Here is a 9,304-nt window from a genome sequence, read left to right as displayed (position 1 = left end):
AGAGATTAAAATCTGGCAAGAGAGACCCTAAAGGAAGAAGCCTGTGTCCCATCAGCTTCTGAGGACAAGACAGAACACAGAGAAGGACTTTGTCTCAATTAGAGTGACTGCCTTAGAAACCCTGGTGACATGTCCTCACCAGCTTCACCCCTTAATGGTCTTATATCCAAACTTTATTACAGAAGACTCTGGCTAATATCTCAGTTTTCATTCCCGTTATTTGTGGTCAACAACATTCTTCTCTTTAGCGTGATGAACTGCTTCAGAACAGGGATTGTGTCGCATCTTCCTAGTTTTTAAAATTCTTAAGCTCAGTAAAAAAAGTTTGTACTCAGTATTTATTGTATGAATGTAAATAAATAAAAAAAAGTTTCTAAACATAATTGATCATTTTCAGGTGCATAGATAATTATAATCTAAATTAGTAGATTGAAACTGTATTGACATCAGCATGTCCTCTGAATGTCCCTTTTTGTTGTTATTTGAAAGGATTTTAAAAACATTTTAAACAAAATCTTGAATGAGAGGATTTTTCTAAGTGATTTTTTAATGCAGAATGCAAGACAAAATAAGAAGTTCTGGTTCATTGATAGTTCTGTTAGATTGGTCTCCAACAGAAAAAATAGATACTTATCAGAATTGCTTCTCTGTACTGTATGAGAGGAGACATTAATAAAGTGTGTTGCATAAAAGCTGAACAAAAATAAATGGTCTGGTGTCTTCCTTTTCGGAGGCAGACCTGAGGCATAAAGGACATTATCCACAGTTTGAAAACATCCATAGTTTGAATATAATATGTGCTTTTTTCTTAGTGTGGGCAATATCTGTGCATTTCAAGGAGGAACAAGCTCACGGAGGTGCCGTCAGCACCTATCTCTGTGCGCACCCGCCACTCAAGGAGCACATTTAGCCTGCAGCTAACGTCTGCTGTGATGGATTCCCAGCAAGCCTCTCAAAATGGATGTCACTCCAGCCTCTTAAAGGATATTTTTTTTGGAATTGTTTAACCTCCTAAGAAGCAATAGAAGTTCTTAAAAATAACTTTTATGCCAGAAGTTGAATAACTTTGTACAGCTTGTTTTTGTTTTTACCAGAATATGTAGAGAGAACTTAATGAGGTGCCATATGTCAAGTCTGGAGTCAGATTAAAAACAAATAATTAAAATATATCCCTTTTCCATCAAAACAGATTGTGATATGTTGGTGGAAGGAAGCTGAATCTGACATGTCATGTTTTGACAGTTATTTTTTTCAAGAAAAAAAATCAGTCATATTGTTAGAAGCATTGTAGTTGAAAGTTGTATTTTTCTTCCTGTGGCATAAAAAACTGGAATTTAAAACTGTGGAAAGTTTTAAGTCATAATTAATTGAACCTGCCATATCTATTAACCTGCCATCATGAAATAAGGAAGGCACATATTTTGGGACATATGGAAGCAACTGAGGAACATTCGTTTGGCATACAGACATCAAAGAGTAAGAGAACTGTTGCGAGGTTTTATGTGTGTTGAGGGTGTGATGTGTGTATGTGTGTGTTGTGTGTTTGGGCAATTTCATATTTCTCCCTAAATTCAAATTGACTTTAACTATACAACAGATTATTCTTCAATGAGAACATTTTCCAGTATTTTTTTTTTTCATGAATGAGAGGCTGATAAGTTCTTGTTGACTTTTTTTTAACATTAAAATACTTTAGGCCAAGTCTTCAGTATGTAAAAGTAAGAATATAACTTGTATAAATAATGAGATTTCTATTCTTACTTCTCAGAATGGCATAGAAATAAAGAATTCATATTGCCACTTTGGTCAGTCCCACATGGGAATATTTGATGGCATCCTCATCACAGGGGACTTAAAACACATAACCTGGCCGTAGAGCAGGAACTTTTCAGACCCCACCTGGATCTAACTAAGCAGTGGGCTTCTCAGCGGAGGAGGTAAAACCCTGGGATCTCTTGTTAAGCCAGTTTCACACAGGGAACTTAAACGAGCCTGGAAGCTCCATCAGGTCACGGGATTAATCAAGATGGTCAAAACTAACAACACTTTCTGGAGATGAAGGTCAGGGAAGCTCAGAGTACACAGACCAGCATAGGTGGGATTATCCAAAAGCTGCTTTCTCAACCTGAGAGCCCAGTTCTTTGAGAGTATACTTTCTTTCCATTGGGTGAAGCTAGGAATGTCACTCAGAAGGCTTTTTGAGCTATTCGTGCTAATTATATCTGTGACAAAGTTGCACCATTCAGGGCTTTGTGCCAGATCTCTGGTTGGGAAACTGTGCGACACTATGGGAGCTTACCGTGCTCTCTAACACAGAAGGACCCCTGGTGGGATTCTGTCCTGAGCGGCCATTCTCTTGAGCAGTGGTCATTTATCTCTGTTCGCCTTCTCTCCCACCTAAGTGCGTGCCACCACCTCATGGAAGATTCGACAGACATGGACACAAGCCACCCTGTGGCCCCAGAACTATCTTTTCAGTTGTGAACTAAAGGCCAACAAAGATGATCACTTTAAGGTATATAATGATGAAAATGGACACAAGTTATCTTTAAAAACAGTCAGTTTAGGGGCTGTTGCAAAGGATGAGTTGCACGTTGTTGAAACAGAGGCAATGATTACGAAGGCAGTCCAATTAAAGTAACACTGGCAACTTTGAAGACGTCTGTATGGCCAACGGTTTCCCTTGGGGGTTTTGAAACACCACCACCAGTTGTCTTATGGTTGAAGTGTGGCTCAGGACCTGTGCAGATCAGTGGGCAGCACTTAGTAGCTGTGGAGGAAGAGGCAGAGTCGGGAGATGAAGAGGAGGCAGATGTGAAACTCTTAAGTATATCTGGAAAGCAATCTGCCCCGGGAGGTGGTAGCAGGGTTCCACAGAAAAAGTGAAACTTGCTGCTGATGAAGATGATGATGATGAAGATGATTTTGATGATGAGGAAACTGAAGAAAAAGTGCCAGTGAAGAAATCTATACGAGATACTCCAGCCAAAAGTGCACAAAAGTCAAATCAGAATGGAAAAGACTCAAAACCATCAACATCAAATCAAAAGGACAAGAATCCTTCAAAAAACAGGAAAAAAACTCCTAAAACACCACAAGGACCTAGTTCTGTAGAAGACATAAAAGCAAAAATACAAGCAAGTACAGAAGAAGGTGACTGTCTTCCCAAAGTGGAATCCAAGTTCATCAACTATGTGAATAATGGCTTCTGGATGACTGACCAGGAGGCTATTCAAGATCTCTGGCAGTGGAGGAAGTCTCTTTAAGAAAATAGTTTAAACAATTTGTTAAAAATTTTCTGTCTGTCTTCATTTCTGTAAGAGTTGATGTCTGGCTGTCCTTTATATAAGGCAGAGTGACAGCTTTCCCTGCCGTGTTTGATGAACGTTGTCCAGGTTCCATTGCCAAGAATGTGTTGTCCAAAATGCCTGTTTAGTTTTTAAAGACGGAACTCCACCCTTTGCTTGGTTTTAAGTATGTATGGAATGTTATGATAGGACATAGTAGTAGTGGTGGTCAGACATGGAAATGGTGGGGAGACAAAAATATACATGTGAAGTAAAACTCAGTATTTTAATAAAGTAAAAAAAATAGAAGGACCATCCCATCTTTTATTTGCTAGAAGTGAGCATCTAAGCATTATCCCAGAGATTCCTTTGTAGGGATTTCCAGAAATCATCTCCTAGCTCAGTGTTGTGAGATCTCTTATCTTAAAGATGCATCCATTGCTGTTCCCTCTGGGGTTTTGTTGTTGAACTGAGGAAGGTCACAGAGACCATGCACTTTTCTCTAGACAGCCCATGTCATAAACCACCAACTGAGGAGTAGCGTACAATTTGTAAAGTATTTTGATCTGAAAGTCAGGAAGCTTGGATTTTAATTCCAGCTCTGCCATGGACCAATGTCGTGACCTTTGACACTTAAATAACTTTTACCTCAATTTTTCCCCCTAAAATTGAAGTCGTTGTCATGTTTACCTCATAGGGTTATGGAAATGATAAACTAATGATACCATCGTTACCTTATGCTCACAGCATGACAGCACTGGTGACCCTCAGCAGAGGGGATTGCAGGAGAAACCTAAAGAATTAACTAAAGAATTCTGCTTAAAGGTCAGTACAAGTGTGGAACTATTAGTGTTCAAGCCCCAGCTCTTGCATTTACAATGAGACCTTGACTAAGTTAGTTAACCTCCCTGTGCCTCAGCTTCTTCACCTGTTAAATAAAGTGCTAATTTCATAAGGTTTTCAAATATAAACCATGGTAAGTTCTGAACTTAAGGTTGTGTGCAGATTAAGTGGTCTTATATGTATATTACTGTATCCCCTAATGCTACGGAATGAGGCTTGCAATTGAATGTTTCGAACCCATTTTTCCTCACTATCCATATACATCTTCCCCTGGGGTAGTAGGACATGTCCATGCCATGATTGACCTCTGGCTCTGCAGGTTTGTATCATGTGTTGATGCTATGGGTGGTAGGAGTATTCCTGGAGGCATTCCACACCTGAACATCTACCAACAGCATCACCATGCAAACTACGAAAATATTACCAACTTGAGCCAAACTAACTGTGTCTCCACAGTTGACAATCGACAAATACAATACATAATACAATCATACAGTATTATATTGGAGCTTATGAATATATGTAAAGAAGGAAAAGGTACAACAGGCAGGGGAAATCAGGAATCACAGCTGGAATGAAGTGAAGGAGGTGGAGCTGAAAACTGACGCAATATTAAATGCAGGGCTTAGGAGAGGGCTCATTAAGAAAGCCAGATTTGGCCAAGCACAGTGGCTTATGCCTGTAATCCCCACATTTTGGGAAGCTGAGGCAGGCGAATCAGTTGAGCCCAGGAGTTTGAGACCAACTTGGGAAACAGCGAAACCCCATCTCTCCAAAAAATACAAAAATTAGCCAGTCGTGGTGGCACACCTGTCATCCCAGCCACTTGGCTGAAGTGGGAGCATCACCTGAGCCCTGGAGGTAAAGGCTGCAGTGAGCAGAGATAGCACCACTCCCTGCACTCCAGCCTGGGAGACAGAGTGAGACCCTGTCTCAAAAGAAAAAAAAAAAAAAGGCAAGATTTGTGTGAAGACTTACTGGTAGTGAGAAAATTAACAAAGCAGATTACCTTAGAAAAGTTACTTCCAAGAAGAGAGGCAAAGAACCCACCAAAACTAATGGCAGACACCCAAAGGGAAGCATGTCTGCTGTTCAAGAACCAGGAATAAGGGTCAATGGGCTTGGAGTGCAGTGAGGGAGCTGGACAGTGACAGGAAGGGGTGTGTAGAAAAGGGGGCCAGGGGAAGGAGAGGCAGAAAAATTATGTAGTGTCTTCTGACCTTACTGATTCTTTTCTCAGATTAAGATGGAAGCCATTATATGGTTTTGAGCAGAGTAAAGACACACTTTCATTTAATGTTTAAAGAGGGTTACAGTAGTAGCTGGAGTAAATATACTGGACTATTACAGCCATCGAGGTAAAGAAGATGATGGCTTCAAGCACTATGGACAGATAAGGAGACATGTGAAAAGTAATACGAAGTGGCCAGAGAAGCATTTTGAAGTAGATGCAACAGGATGAGCTGATAGAGGAGACACACAGAGTGAACAAAACAGAAGAGTCAAGGACAAACTTATTAAGATGCTTGGCCAGAGAAATGAAAAGGATCAAGTTGATATCAGCTGAGATGGGGAGGTCTGGGGATGGAACAGTTAGTAGGAAAAGATCAGTCTAGTTTAGGACTTGAGTTTCAGCGAGCTGTTAAATAACTAAGCAAAGATGTGAACGGGCATTTGAAAATTAGAGTATGGAATCTGGGAGAGAGGTCTGAGGCTGTGACTTAAATTTGGGAGTGGTTATCATATAAATGTTTAAAATCAAGTAACTATATGAGGTCATCAAGGAAATGAGTACTACATAAATAAAGACCAAACATACACCTTTCCATTACAAGGCTTCTAAACAGAACTAAATCTGTGAGAGATGTTAAATATCAGTCTTCAATTTATCATCCAAAAGTCAGCCCATATCTTTGTCAACCTATAATTGCCAAACGCCTTGCAAGTGATAGGAAAGCTTTTTAACTGAATTTATTCTACAGAATTACTTTCATAGACCATGATTCAAAAGTACACATTGACTGTCCCCAGGAGTGATATAAGCAGTAGTGTTATGGGGAAAACCTCTGTATGATTTTGCAAACTTGCTTCTGGGAATTGTGTCTATTTTTTACTCATCTCCACAAGAGAAACCGTGGTTTAGTACTTTCTTTCTGGATCCCCAGAAAGACAGGTAAGGCTTGTCTTTCCAAAGACCTGATAGTTTTGGTTTTGATGCAATAATGAGAAATACATATTTTTTGAGTTTCCTTTCTGTGGCTACTGTTGAATGAATGTGGGAGAGTGGTTAAATGTCAACAATTTGGAGGTCGACCATCTGGTTTCTTGTCTCCATCTATCAGTAACTCACTATGGCACATCAGGAAATTACTCAACTTGCCTTTTCTTTAGTTTTCTCATTTGTAAAATGAGGACAATAGCATTAGCTACAAGGTCTGGGAAAGGATAACGTTAACTGATTTATCCAAGGCATTTATGATACTTATTTAACATATATTAGGTCTAGGCCCTACATAAATTTTAGCTATAATTATTGGCAGTACTACTATTAATAGGTAATATTTACGGAGATTTGACTATGTTCCAGGCATTATTTTAAGCAATTTACAGAGATGATCTCATTTAGCCTCTACTTTATAAACTGCACATTCTTATTGTTGCTACTCTATGAATGGTGTACACAGAGAAAGGGGAAATCATCACTTTCTGTAGCCTGAACTTTCCATTACACATTCTCTCTTTCCCTATTTATTTGACATTTGTTGTTTATTATTCATCAGTTGTTCAGTCTTATTAATAAAAACAATGTCAACCTGCCTTCAAAGGTGAGGGTAAAAAAATATAAACTGTTTTAAAGCTCCAAATGTTTTCCAAATTATGTATCACTGCTCTTTAGAACATTACATGTTTTGTACTACATCATTGAAAGACAATGTACTAGAACATGAGAAGCAACGCATTGAGCATCAGGACATGTGTGTTCCACTGGCAATTTTGGCACTAATTCCTAGGTAATTTACTTCTAGACATTTAAACCCTCTAGACTGCTGCTACTCCAACTGCCAGTCTGTCAGACATAAGGGTCGAGTGCAGTGTACTCAAGGAAATCAACACACTGCTTCCTCCACCAAAGCGTTGTTCTCCGGAAAAACTGTGAGCTGAAAGAAACACGCACTTAGGAATGTGATAAGACTTACACGTGGCTGGCTGACTGATCTCTCGGCAGAGGGACGATCATGGTTGCGGGATGCCATAGCAGCAGTCTGTCTTGTGGACTACGGTTCTAGGAACACCGCTCTAGACCTTACAATCGTCATCTGTAGAAGGAAAGGGAGGGCTCTTTTGCTGGTGGATTTAATGATTTATATTTGTAACAATCTGTGTAAAACCTTGATTGGCATTGTAATACCAAGAGAAAAGCCAAGCCAACTGGAAGTCACAGACTTTGCCTTGACTACCTCAATATGAGAAAACTGATACCTGCGCATTATCAATTGTCCTCCAGCATCAAAGCCACTGTTTGCACCCACTGCTCAGTTCTTACCCTAAAAGAAAGATCCTTTCATGGGGAGATGAACAGCTGTACAGCTACTCAGACTTTATGGTCACCAGCTGAGTATTGCTAAAGGAAGACCTCTCTTACTCTGCCTAGTCCTGCATGGCCATTGGTACTTAGTCTTACTTAGAAGACATTTGTTTTACCTTTCTCCTCCTTTAAAAACAAACTCGTTCAAGTGGTCACTTACAGCAGCTGGAAGTGTTTAGGAAGGAGTACGGGGGTTCACAGGGAAGGAGGAGGAGGCACACCTGTCTTTCTGAAGCTGTTTGGACTGAATCACACCAGCTCCTCTGGTCGGCAAATGCTGTACCAAGCCTGCCCTACAAGCTTTTAGAGCCAACATTTTAAAATCAAGACCCTCTGTATGGTAAAGGCCAACGAATACACTGGAAAACAGATAATCCAGCAGCTCTGATCTCCAGCTGCCACCTCAGGCTGTGCACAACATGGAGAGCCTCCAGGGCCCCAGGCTCTCCACCAGCCCAGGAGGAGCTGCAGCTGCAGTGGTTTGGGTCAGATTCTGTTGTACGGCTTGAGAGAAACGGAAGAAAATTAGAAGGAAAACTTACATAAATTGCAACAGAGGTGGTAAACTCATTTGATATATATTCATTTAAACCAAAGGTGCAGCACATTCGCATAGTTAGAGAATAAATGTGGATATTTATTACAAAAGTGGGCATCTAAATTCCATGCACAAGGCAAGCAGGCAGGACCTGTATTGCTAGCATCTTAATTGTCATTGTGGACTTTTTCTCAGAACAATTAATTTTCCTTGCCGCTCTGTTTTATCTGACCAAGGTGCTTGCTCAGGCTCTGTCCCCATGAGTATGTGCTGTCCCACTACAGTCCCTATAAGATAAACTCCCCTCACGCCTGTAATCCCAGCACTTTGGGAGGCCGAGGCAGGAAGATCACTAGGTCAGGAGATCAAGACCATCCTGGCTAAATCCTGTCTCTACTAAAAATACAAAAATTAGTTGGGCGTGGTGGTGGGTGCCTGTAATCCCAGCTACTTGGGAGGCTGAGGCAGGAGAATCACTTGAACCCAGGAGGTGGAGGTTGCAGTGAGTCGAGATTGCACCACTGCACTCCATCTGGGCAACAGAGCGAAACTCCATTTCAAACAATGAAAAAAAACGATAAACTCCCACTTAGGTGTGTCTTTATAACTTAGGGGAGAAGAATCAACATTTATTGAGCACTTGCTTTCTGCCTGGTTTTGTATGGGATACTTTTGAAACATGAATTCCTCTAAAGCTTACAGCAACCTTCGAGAGAGCTAAAATTATTTTCATTTCATATCTGCTCTATTTTATTCAAAAGATAACTACCAATATACAGTTTTAGAAGTGTAACCAATTCTTGATATTTTCTACCGGATGTTGGCCATTGCGCCAGTTGATTTGTATTTCAGGAATACATATTCACCCATATGTAAGCCTTCATCGTCACAATGACTCGAATTGGTGTGTCTCATTTCTTATTGTTGCCTAAAACACAACCAACAGCCATGGCTTATGACAAGCTATGTTGCCTTGAATATTAACTTCCCCTGCATAATTTTTTTACTTAAGGGTCCTTAGCAGCAGCTGCTGGGAAATAATACCTGCCA

General features: G+C 40.3%; 1 pseudogene; it reads left to right on the top strand.

Moving 5' to 3' along the window:
- The first annotated feature begins 2,418 nt into the window (after positions 1-2,418).
- Positions 2,419-3,266, top strand: LOC112605038 (annotated as a pseudogene).
- Positions 3,267-9,304: the final 6,038 nt, after the last annotated feature.

This window comes from Theropithecus gelada, chromosome 13 (genome assembly GCF_003255815.1).
Source record: "Theropithecus gelada isolate Dixy chromosome 13, Tgel_1.0, whole genome shotgun sequence".
Lineage (NCBI taxonomy): Eukaryota > Metazoa > Chordata > Mammalia > Primates > Cercopithecidae > Theropithecus > Theropithecus gelada.
The sequence above is the reverse complement of the archived record's forward strand: the minus strand, read 5'-3'. Positions and strand labels throughout refer to the sequence as shown.